Source organism: Lepisosteus oculatus, unplaced genomic scaffold (genome assembly GCF_040954835.1).
Source record: "Lepisosteus oculatus isolate fLepOcu1 unplaced genomic scaffold, fLepOcu1.hap2 HAP2_SCAFFOLD_63, whole genome shotgun sequence".
Taxonomy (NCBI): Eukaryota; Metazoa; Chordata; class Actinopteri; order Semionotiformes; family Lepisosteidae; genus Lepisosteus; species Lepisosteus oculatus.
The window spans coordinates 1,035,001-1,046,984 of NW_027168182.1; the positions used below are offsets into that span (position 1 = coordinate 1,035,001).

The 11,984-nt window shown below is 41.9% G+C and overlaps 1 non-coding gene across 1 annotated transcript; it reads left to right on the plus strand.

Annotated features, from left to right (window-relative positions):
- The first annotated feature begins 9,336 nt into the window (after window positions 1–9,336).
- Window positions 9,337–9,418, plus strand: trnas-acu (transfer RNA serine (anticodon ACU)). Its single transcript has one exon. It is a non-coding gene; the product is annotated as a tRNA-Ser (tRNA).
- Window positions 9,419–11,984: the final 2,566 nt, after the last annotated feature.

Here is an 11,984-nt window from a genome sequence, read left to right on the forward strand (position 1 = left end):
GTTTTTACTTCTTAAACTTAAAATACACGTTTCGAATAGAAAGAAATCCTCTTCCTGGTACAGTATGTATAGCAAACCAGCACGTCTTTTTTCTCCAATCAGAGGGGTGTCAGATGGTGTCAGCCAATCACCATTCTGAAGCCCTACCATTAACTCTGGTATGGGGAGACCCCAGATGTCACGCCCTCTGCAGCCTGAGGGCGCTCCTTCTCTGTCCTGTCCCTAGTTTCCGGTCTGCTGTCCTTCCTGTCCCTCTCTGTCCCTTGGGCTATATATTCCCGGGTCTTGCACTCTGTCCTGGATCAGCATTGACGTTCGGATGTCCTGAGACCCGCCTAGCACCAGGGCGCCCCACGTCCGCTCCCTGAGGGCATAGGTTTCTATACGGCATTCCTGAACTCTTTGCACTATGAGCCCGGGCCTTTTTCCCGTCTCGCCGCTACGCATATGGGTCTTTTTCCGCTCTCCTGCTCCCCACAGTTAGTCCCTTTGGACGTCCGTGACACCAGAATTCTGTCCCATAGTTTAGACAGATGATAGATACTTTTATTGATCCCGTGAGGGAAATAAAGTAAATCATTTTCATTTTAGGAAATTATTAAACGCTCTGTTAAAAGCAAAGGAGATTGTCTGTTATAGTGGACATAAAAACAAGAGTTCGCTGGCATTATATCTTAGAAAACACAGACCGGCGCCAGACCGGTAAAATGCCAGATGAACTAGGGATTGGACAGTTTCCAAGTGCTTGTACAATCGATGGAAATGTTCAAATAATTTTGCAAAAGAAATAAACAAAATAATCATTTATTTCTTTATCATATTGGCTAGCTAATGTCCTCTCTTTGCTAGTTAGTGGCTGTGTTTCTGCGTTGGGTAGCAACGGGTGACTGTTCTCAGGCGGAAGATGTAAACAGCTTAATGTTCGTGTTAAATCATTTTTTAAAATTAAAATTCATTCTATACAGCAATCGCATATTTGGGTACCGTTTCATAAAACTTTCATGCTTAAAATGTTTAGGGAGAAATGGAAGACTGGTGTGTATTTTTTCTTTAAACTACCAAGACCAGCCACACAGTACAGTTTATGTAATACAGTAATGTTTATGTTCCTAAATTAATATCGTTTATGACCTTCAGATGTGTTATGCTCCTCTTCTCTTTATGCTCAGCTACTAAAATTTCCCTTTAGTGGTAAAATCCATATAAATATTCAAAACTAAGCGGATTAAAATGTGCACAGTAAAGTCATTAAATGATTAAATCTTTTCACTACTAACCAATACACCACCAGTGCCCCTGTCGGTCATTTTGGCCAGCCAATCACTTACCGCGGTGCCCTCCGGTGCCCTGCAGTGGCTTGTGGGTAGGTTACTGTACCGCAGGTTTTTATAGCGCATTTTGAATGGCTGCATCTGTATGATGTTATATGATGGGTTTTTTTTCAAATTTTAAATGATCATTTTTCATGGAGCTTTGAAGGGGATAAATTCAGCCTCTTTAGCCAGGCCAGAGCTCCAGAAGCCTGTGTAGGATTCTAGCTTTCTCCCCTTGCAGGCATCGGGCACAGAGGACGTCATGGTTTTCCAAAAAATCTTTTTTTTTTGTATTCCTTGTTGTTCCAAACTTAATTTTAAACACTTTTAATTAGAAATTATATTACAAATAGTGCAAAAAATGACTAATTTCACAAAAAATAATGTAATATAAAACAGATGTTTTTAACTTTATTGTAGTGTTTTAGAAACTAATATGTCTTCAAAAATGGTTATTTTTCACTCCTAGGAATGAAAGCTGTTGTTATATGATGTTTATTTTCAAATTTTGAAAAATCAAAGGATTCTAGCTTTCTCCCCTTGCAGGCATCGGACACAGAGAACCTCATGGTTTTCCTAAAAATCATTTTTTATGTTCCCTGGTGTTTCAAACTTAGTTTTAATTTCTTATTATGTTAAAAACAGGGTAATACATTTCTAATTGGACTATAAATAATGTCATATTGTCTGCTATAAAACTGATGTTTTCAACTCTATTCTAGAGATTCTAGAATCAACTAATAGAGAATTGAAATAAAAAAGAGCATAAGAAGACATTACCAACAACGACCACAAGATGGAGATATTATCCAAAGAGGCAAGAGGGCAAAGCCGCGATAAGGTAAAATCATTTTTTGAAAGAGATTGCTGTCAGAATGCACATCCGTATCCCAAACAGAATCTCTAGTAAAATATGATCATTTGTGAAACAGGCAAATGAGTGTCTGCTACAATATGATTGCTACATATCTGCATTTGTTGGTTTTTAAGGAGTAATAGTGGAGGGGGTTTAAACCTGCGATCCCGTGTGTTGAAGTATTTCACAACACTACCCCTAGCACATCTGGAAATAAATCCTCATAATGATTATTGCCCTGGGCATGTACCAAAAAATCAGTGAGCATATATATATATATCACTGTGTTGAAGCTAGAGACACAGAATAACTGCAAACACATCCTAGCTACAGTGTAGTTCAGGTGGGTAGCTGCGTCAGCATGCGTAGGCTGCAAAGGAACAAGTAATAGGTTTATTCCATGCTGAAAAAAAGAAGAAAGAGAACACAACGTTTCGGCCGTGGAGCCTTCTTCAGGTGTGAGAGAGACAGGGCAGTAGGCAGAGGTAAAGTAGCGGGAGAACAAAGGTTGGGAGGGAGGAGGAGTGAGAGGCGGGAGCAGGGGACAGAAAGAGAGGCCAATCAAGAGGTGTGAAGTCAGAATGGGTGCAGAGAGGTGTGAAATGAAACTTCCAATGAATGGAGAAAATTTAAAAGAACAGTAGTCTGTTATTAAGGGAAGGGAGAATGTGTGATCCTAGCTGAAGAATAATTTTAGTTTCGGTGGTCTTTCTGATGTATGAGTTCGGAAAAACGTTTTTGAGAACAAAGACGGAGAGATTAGAGTGGTCGTTGTCGAGGTGAAATGAGAAACAATGGGCTTGGAGAGATCTTTAATCTTCACAGCCCTGACGTGTTCTCTGAAGTGGTCTCCGAGTCTCCTTCCTGTTTCTCCAATGTAGATGGCTGGACATTTACTGCAAGAGATACAGTAAATGAGGTTGCTGAAAGTACAAGATGCTATCTGGGTGATCCGGAATTGTCCTGAGGGGCCTTGAATGATTGTGGTGGTGGCTGTGTACTTGCAGGTGATACAACGAGCTCTGTTGCAAGGGAAAGTGCCTGGTGTGGATGGTTGTTGAGGGCGGTCAAGGGAGCTGTGAACAAGGAGGTTACGCAGATTAGGTGGTCGGCGATATGAGATGATAGGGTGATCAGAAAAGAGGGCCCCAATGGAGGGATCATCCTGTAGGATGGAAAAGTTGTGGTTAATGGTCCTGGGGATAGGAAGTGTGTTAGGGTGGTAAGGAAGCACCAAAGGAATGTGGTTATTACGGCGGGAGTTCCTGATCGGATTGATGGTCCAGGGGGTGTTTTTGGCTGGGGCAAGGGCCCTGTCAATCACACTGCTGGGGTATCCTCTGTTGATGAAAAATGAATACATTTCGAGGGCTTGGTTCTCGAAGTCGATGTCATCGCTGCATAGTCATCGTAACCTAAGGAACTGTGAAAAAGGAAGAGAGTTTTTAGTATGGTTGGGGTGAAATGAGCTGTACAGGAGGTAGCTGTGTGAATCCGTGGGTTTGTAATAAACTGAAGTGGACAGTCGGGGGTAGTTGATAGACAAGTGGATGTCTAGAAACGGAAGAGTGGTGGAAGATATGTTAACCGTATATTTGAGGGACGGGTGGAAGTTGGTTAAATGGTGCAGGAAGAACTCAAGCTGATCGCTGGAGCATGTGGCGGCACCGACGCAGTCATCAATATATCACTTGTAGAGGTCAGGGACATAGCCAGTGTAGGAAGCGAAGAAGCGTTCTTCTACCCAGCCGAGGTCAGGGACATAGCCAGTGTAGGAAGCGAAGAAGCGTTCTTCTACCCAGCCGACAAAAATGTTGGCATAGCTGGGTCCCATTCTGGTGCCCATGGCAACTCCACTGACCTGTTGGTAAAAAAGATTATTGAAAGAGAATGCGTTCAGTGTGAGGACCAATTCTGCAAGGCGTACCAGGGTGTGGGTGGGTGGATCAAGCACTGTGTGTTTGTCCAGCGTGTGCTTGAGGGCTGTAAGGCCGTCATTATGGGGAATGACGGTGTACAGAGATGTGATGTCCATGGTAAAAATGTGGCATTCGGTACCCTGAAATTGGAAATCATTGAAAAGTTGGAGCGCGTGGTTGGTGTCTTTGATGTATGAGGGAAGATCTTCAACCAGCGGTCTCATGAGGCTGTCGAGAAAGGCTGAGATGTAAGTAGTTGGACAGTTACATGCTGATACGATGGGGCGTCCAGGGGTGTCCGGTTTGTGGATTTTGGGGAGGAGGTAAAATTGAGATACCTGTGGATGTTCCATGATGAGCCGGTTCGCCTCCTGGGGGAGCTCGTTACTGCTGATAAGAAGGGAAATGGTGGATACCACTTCCTTTTGGTAGTCAGTGGTAGGGTCCTGTTGGAGAGGGAGGTAGGCAGAAGTGTCAGTTAGTTGTCTAGAGGCTTCAAAGATATATAGATCCTTACGCCACACCACAACAGCACCTCCTTTGTCCGCTGGTTTGATGACGATATCATCCCTGTTGCGGAGAGACTGGAGCACCTGATTTTCTCCTTGGGTGAGGTTAGACCTATGTTTACTGGGTATAGAGAGTGCCTTGGGAGCTTGATTAGTGCATTGGTTGATGAAATAATCAACTGGTGGAAAACGGCCAGAGGAGGGAGTCCAACAGCTCTGTTTGGGATTAATGTTGTTAATGACATCAATAACCGGGTTATAAAGGAACAAGTAACAGTGTTCCTGCACCTTTGACCTCATCCAGAATGTATCGTTTTTTGAAAGGGATTGCTGTCAGAATGCACAACTGAATCCCAAACAGAATCTCTAGTCAAATATGATCATTTGTGAAGCAGGCAAATGAGTCTCTCAGGTGCACATTGCTCATTTTCAGACACAATTATGCAATACTTTCACCATGCGTTGAGCAGTAGGGATTAAAGATACCAGAGGTAAGGTTTAAAAGTGATTCTGAGGTGCAACACATCGGCGATACAGCTAGGCATCTGAAATGCGGGGTTTGAGAGCCCTTCAGGGAACACCGTACCCTAAAGGTACCAGAAGTCCACTAGTATAAGCATTAAGTCACTGTCACCCCTGTTACAATGTGATTGCTACATATCTTCATTTCTTTGGTTTTTAAGGAGTAAGAGTGCAGGAGGTCTAAATCTGCGTTCCAGTGTGTTGAAGAATTTCACAACACTACCTGTAGCCCATCTGAAAATAAATCCTCATTTTGATTATTGCCCTGGGCATGTACCAATAAATCACTGAGCATATATATATATCTCACTGTGTTGAAGCTAGAGACCTGTATGTAATAATATGATGCTAAAATTTTATTTTCATATATATTAATGTAATAAATGATTGCTTATGCTTTATAAACAAACCTAATTAAAATAAAAGCTTAAGTTTTGTATTTATCTTGTACCATAGAACATGATTTTCTTTGTATTTCAAGCCCACAAAGTGTCCAAATGACGCACTACATGATATAAGGAAGATTATCACATGCATATCGGTATTATCTTTCTTATGAAAATGCATTCCTTTCATTACCTTTTACTTTTTAAAATGAACTCAAATTGTGTATAATGTAATAATTTAAGTAGAATAGATTCTAATAATATAATGATCCAGTGTGTTGCACTACTTCACTGCTTCACTGCTCTATGCCGTCTGGAAATAAATCCTCAGACTGCTTACTGCCCTGGGCATGTACCAATGAATTACAGGAGCACATCTATATTTCACTGCGTTGAAGCAGGAGACACACAATCACTGCAAACACATCCTAAATACAGTGTTTCATCACCTTTGACCTCATCCAGAACATATCATTTCTTGAAAGGGATTGCTGTCCGAATGCACATTCGAATCCCAAACAGAATCTCTAGTAATATACGATCGTTTGTGAAACATGCAAATGACTGTCTCAGGGGCCCATTCCTCATTGTCAGACACATGTATCTTGTACCATAGAACATGATTTTCTTTGTATTTCAAGCCCACAAAGTGTCCAAATGTTCTATGATCATTTCTTTCAGCATTAGGGACTAAATATACCAAACGTATGATGCTAAAATCCTGAAAAAAGGATGTGCTCCATCTCGTCAGTAGATTGGATTCCAAAACTGATTTGGGTCAATATACATTACCTTTGAAGATAAGGTACAGTCTACTGTAGGGAACCATCAACTGAGAAAGCATTGGCCTTCCCTGGGGGTCAGGTAGGTGCAAAAGATAAACCTTTATCCTATCTTTATCTTAAGATAAGTGGCCAAGCAGTATTTTTCCAAGTTTCACCAAGCTCATCATGTTGCCATAGTAGACAAAGTTCTATAAAATGTTAAATAACTTTAAAAAAAAGCATCTTGGTCTTTCAGTACTGTACAAGGTGAATTAAACTGTCCCTGGTAATAAAAAGTAATTAGAAGCATCCCAGAAACTTTATCTCTAGAAACATTAGCTGTTTTATATCATGTAATTTAGTGTGATGTTGTCAGAATTCAAGGACATTATCACACACAGAAATTGGTTCAGTTAAATCTAAAAAACACAGCTAAACATGGGTTTAAATGTAAAATAGAAGTCTTACCTCTTGTCAAAAGATTTAATTCAAGAAGCGATGTAATACATGATTGCTTATGCTTTATAAACAAATCTAATTAAAATAAAAGCTTAAGTTTTGTATTTATCTTGTACCATAGAACATGATTTTCTTTGTATTTCAAGCCCACAAAGTGTCCAAATGACGCACTACATGATATAAGGAAGATTATCACATGCATATCGGTATTATCTTTCTTATAAAAATGCATTCCTTTCATTACCTTTTACTTTTTAAAATGAACTCAAATTGTGTATAATGTAATAATTTAAGTAGAATAGATTCAGGTAGGAAATATAGAGTCATGATGTTTATGGCTGACATCATTTCACATGGGTGAATTTTAAGCTAAGAAATAAAAACATTTACAATGAAGATACCATTGCTTAATTTTTAATGCCTTTAAAAAATAAATACCTCCTGAGAATAATTTGCCACTCCCAGATCCTTGGTAAGGTACTGTTTGAATCCAATCAGGAGAGGAGCATCCAGGGAGTGCTTTCTATAGAGTCCAGCTTGGGTCACTCTCTTCCGGCCTGCTGATACTTTTTAACTACTCAGGGCCTGTAAAGATATAAAACACCGGTTTAAACATTTTATACCTATAAGACAAATTAGAATTTTAGTAAAAAATACATACATCTGAAAAATAAAAAGTCTTACTGCTGATAGAGTTCTTCAGAGCTCACATCTTCCCCTTCCTTATCCGTTTCTGTTTCAGTTTCTAGAGCAGCCTCTGGCATCTCTTCCTCCTGGACAGCGGCCTCTTGCTCAGGGCCGCTGGAATGCAGGTAGATTCTTTTCAACATGCTTTTACATAATATGTTGTAACAATGATTTCAAAAAGAAACTACAGAAGCCTTACAGATTAAAAATATCTCACCTTGCCGATGTGTCTTCAGGCTTCCCATGTACAAAAAGGCCCAAGGACTCTAGCAGTCTTACAACCACTATCCTGTTTGCCTCACCAGACACGATCTCTATTCTGTGGTAATCCACGATGACCCCGTTCTTCAGGTGATTCATCATGTCCTCCCTCGCCTGTTGAGAGGCCATCCTGATCTCTTCTGCCGTGGCGTGCTTCATACATGCCCTCTTCAAGTGAGCAGGAAGCTGATCAAAAGTATTCAGGCACATCTTGCACACCAGGGGAATCCTCGCGGGTTTCCTTTGAAAATAAATAATACCATCTTTGTATAGAAACAAGCTTAGACTGATTTCTTAAATTATCCTTAAAATTCTCTCTCATAGTTTGAGCATAATGATTTTATTGCATTTATATAAGAATTGCTCATTGCTCCAAAATAAATAATGGTTTCATAAAAAAGTGAACACTTACTTGGTCTCAGTCACAGACTTTCCAATAGAAGCCATTGTGGAGTTCAGCAACTGCATGTCCTAGAAGTGGGGAAGGAATTTTAAAAGAGAAATTGAATTACAATACAGAAGCAATGGCTGAGGGATCACTGAAATATATATATATACAAATTCCAAAGACTGAGTCCATATAGAAACAACTACCTTTCATTTTCAGCATAAGAAAAAAAAACATTATCTTCCAAACCATCATAAAATTGTCCCTTCTTCCAGACTCTACTTCTCTCTTGTAGTAGTACAGCACACCTTTCCAGGTGAGCAGATCACAGAGTCCGAAATGAGCTTCCTCCATCAAGCAAAGTACCTGAACATGACTCTGTCTTCATAAAAGCGCCCCTGTAATAAAGAAATTCAATCCGAAATAAAGAGGGCAGTTGCCTACTGAAATACAAGAAGTCATCAATTTTAACCTAGCAACACATTAAAGGCTGCATCTATACAAGTACGATTCTAGAAATGCTCACCAGATTATGTTTTAAGAAGGAACTGCGCCTCAGGTTCCGCCGAGATCTTAACTCGGATGGCAGGATTCAGAGTCCGGAGTGTGGACTGATGGCGCACGGAGGGTCCACATACTGTGGATCCCTCAGTGATCTTCCGCGTATTCAAAACGCCAGCGTGTGACTCCCCTGTCCCCGTGACCTCATTGCTCTGCTCTCTCCTCTGTGCAGCAGAGCCCGACTCATGGTAAAGTGAAACAAAATATGCCCTCAACGTAAGATTTACTCTGGAGCGAGGATAGATGTTACCTTTTTATCATTGAACAGGATGTATGTGATGTGGCGACTAGGTTCAATTTTGTATCCTCTTTAAAAGATTAAGGACTGGGGTGAGCGTGATTTACCAACCTTTCAGCTAAGAACCCGACGTGCGCACCGTTTAAGCTGCATAGACTCGGTCGTTTAACTCTTCTCCATTAGCAGGGTTAAGGTTAAAGAAAAAAAACATTGCTGACTTCTTTTTTTTTTGCCTGCCGCTAGCGCTGATTAGCAAGGTTTGTATTTCATGTTTTGCAAGTTGCATCCATTTTAAGAAAAACAAGTCGCTTTAAAGACAGGAAATGAATACTTGTATTTAATTAAGTCCAGCCATAGGCGGTTGTCCGTAAGGACCAGTTCTGTTCGAGAAGACAGAACAAAGAAGGCACCGCTGGGATTCGGACCCAGGATCTCCTGTTTACTAGACAGGAGCGCATTACCCATCAAGTTTCGACGAGGTGGCCGAGTGGCCAAGTCGATGGACTACTAATCCATTGTGCTCTGCACGCATGGGTTCGAATCCCGTCCTCGTCGCTTTCCATGTCTGATATGTGTGCCTGTTCGACGTTGGTCCTCCTGTTGTTTGCTCCGGTACTAGAGCCGTACATTTTCTAGCGGTGGCTGAACATGGTATAGTAGGCTAACGTCGGTATCGAGCAGTGGCAGTAACAGTATTTACGTGCCGCTGCTGCCAAGTGGCTCTGGGTTGAGACCGCGTTTTCACTTACTTGCACGGAGAAACGGAGAAAGCGATTTTTGACAGTCTCTCGAGAGACTGCGCTAGGTGTTTAGGGATAGACTTTGTCAGTTCCCCCTGGGATGATGGCCTCTCAAATAGTTTGTGATTCCTCTAGACGTTTATACACCAGAAGCCTGCTTCGTGGCTTAAATCCAAGCTAAGGAAACGAGTTAGAGGTCTGATGCAGAACTGCGAATTCAATGAACGGGAACACTACAGTACATTGCACTGTATGTGTGAGGAAAGCTGCCCCCTTCTGTCCCTTGTCGACCGAACAGAGGACTGTAAAGGGTACCGCCAAGAAACTTTAGGATGCTGGTTGGAATCCAGCTCCAAAGAAGCCCCTTTGGGTGTTATGTCATCAAAAAGTAAGAACAGCGAATCTCCCTTTGATCAAAAGCGCAACAGAACTGTTTTCCGTGGAGCAGGTTTCAGACCCGTAGACCTGTTTTATTTGTAGGGCAGGGAGCATTCCCAAACGCGAATCTCCTGTGTTAGAAATGCTTTGGGCGGCGTGAAGTGAAAATAAGAAATGGGCTCCTGATGCACATGGAAGCAATCAAGTGTTTCATCCGAGCTGTTTCAAAGACTGCTCAACAGCTTTCCTTTCACAGAGGCGCAACGATTAATGATGGGGGTGCACCCTTCAATGCGCCTTACGACTCTAGGGAGTGATTGAGACGATTCGTAGCGTGTGCTCATTTCCCTCTATTCCCCGTGTTGCAGTGGTGGGATGACGTAAATTACTGCTTCGACACGTAACGGCATTAGAATCAAGTGCAGGAGCTGAGGGCTTTAGTTTTGTTTCGTTTTCCATGGCGTTCGTAAGCGCGCAAATCAAAGGCAATTCCTGCGTCTAACACGATTGTAAATGCTTTTGAAAGTGCAGTGTGGTGCAGCTTGTAAAATCCTTGTCCACATTTGTGGTTTGTTGATGTTTTTCTGTCTGCCAAAGTTGCATTTTGACATCCGGACGGGGAGACTTTATCATTTGAACGTGAAGCCAGCCTTAAACCCTCTGAGGCGTGTCTGTCTGCCGGCACGTATTTTGTGAAAGGTATTTTTTTTTTAACGGAGAGCGACTTAGAAAAAGTTTCCGCAGCCACCTCGCACTCCGTGTTAGATTAAAGGAGGAATGCGGCAGCGGCGAGCTCTCTGTAGTCATCAGAAGAATCAGTTCTTCAGATAACCACACACTTTGTGTTCGCACCTCTGGTGCTCTACTTATGCCTTTGAAAACCTAATGAATAAAGCTGAAAGAACCGACACGATATGTAGGTGCTGGTAAAGCACGCAGTAAAGAACTGTTAACAGCAAGGGTTTCAGTGGGTTAACTGAGGAGAAGGCGTGATCGCTAATTGTTGACTTTGTATTTGGTGTTAGAAACACTCTTACTGTGCATGACGTGCAACAAATGTAGCCACAGAAATTGCATCACGCTTTCATGTATGCTATTGCAGACACCAACGTTGCCTAGATAGAAAACCGAAATAGCCGTGGGTTTGCTTGCTGGTCTGAAGGATCTCTCTTCGAATATCTATCATTTGTCAATGGAAGTAAAAGGCGCTGCAATCTCATACGTTCAGAATCAAACTCGCAGCTGTTGTTCGACTTTATTTCTTGACTAATTACAACTGAGTGTTGCATGAGCAGTTACGTAAACTTGTCTGGTATATTTGAACACAGATGCCGTTCTTCAATTAAAACTAACAGTACATTGTCAGGGACATTCAGTTCTATAAAAACAAGAGACAGACAAGAGAATATTTCTACCGTTCATGTGGACTACGTGTTGACTTACTGATCGGAATAATTGAAAGGTTCGGGCTCATAGCCGATGCAGTGCGTGCTAATTAGAACAACAGCAACGCTGAGCTCTCAGCACCGTACTGAGCCCAGGTGTTTTTCTAAAGCTGTCAGGTGCAGTTCATTTACAGTACGCCCCGTGTCTCAACGGTAGGACGAAGTCAAATACTGCCTCGACACGCAACAGCATTATAATAAACCGCAGGACTTGAGGGCTGTTCTCTTTGAATGTTCCAAGGCATTCGTAAGAGCGTAGGTCAAGGGCCATTCGTGCATCTCCTGTAACTCGAGTAAAAATGCTATTCAAAGTGCAGTGACTGAAATCGTCGTCCACATGTCTCCGTTGTTGATTTCTTTCTGTCTAAGAAAGTTCTATTTTCATGTCCGAACGGGGAGACTTTATCATTCCAACTTGAAGCCACCCTTAAGTCCTCTGAGGTGTGTGTGTCTGCTTACACGTATGGCGTAAAAGGTTTCTTAAACGGAGAGCGAACTTGAAAAAAGTTGCCGCCGCCGCCGCCTCGCACTCCCTGTTCGATTGTAGCAAGACGCCAA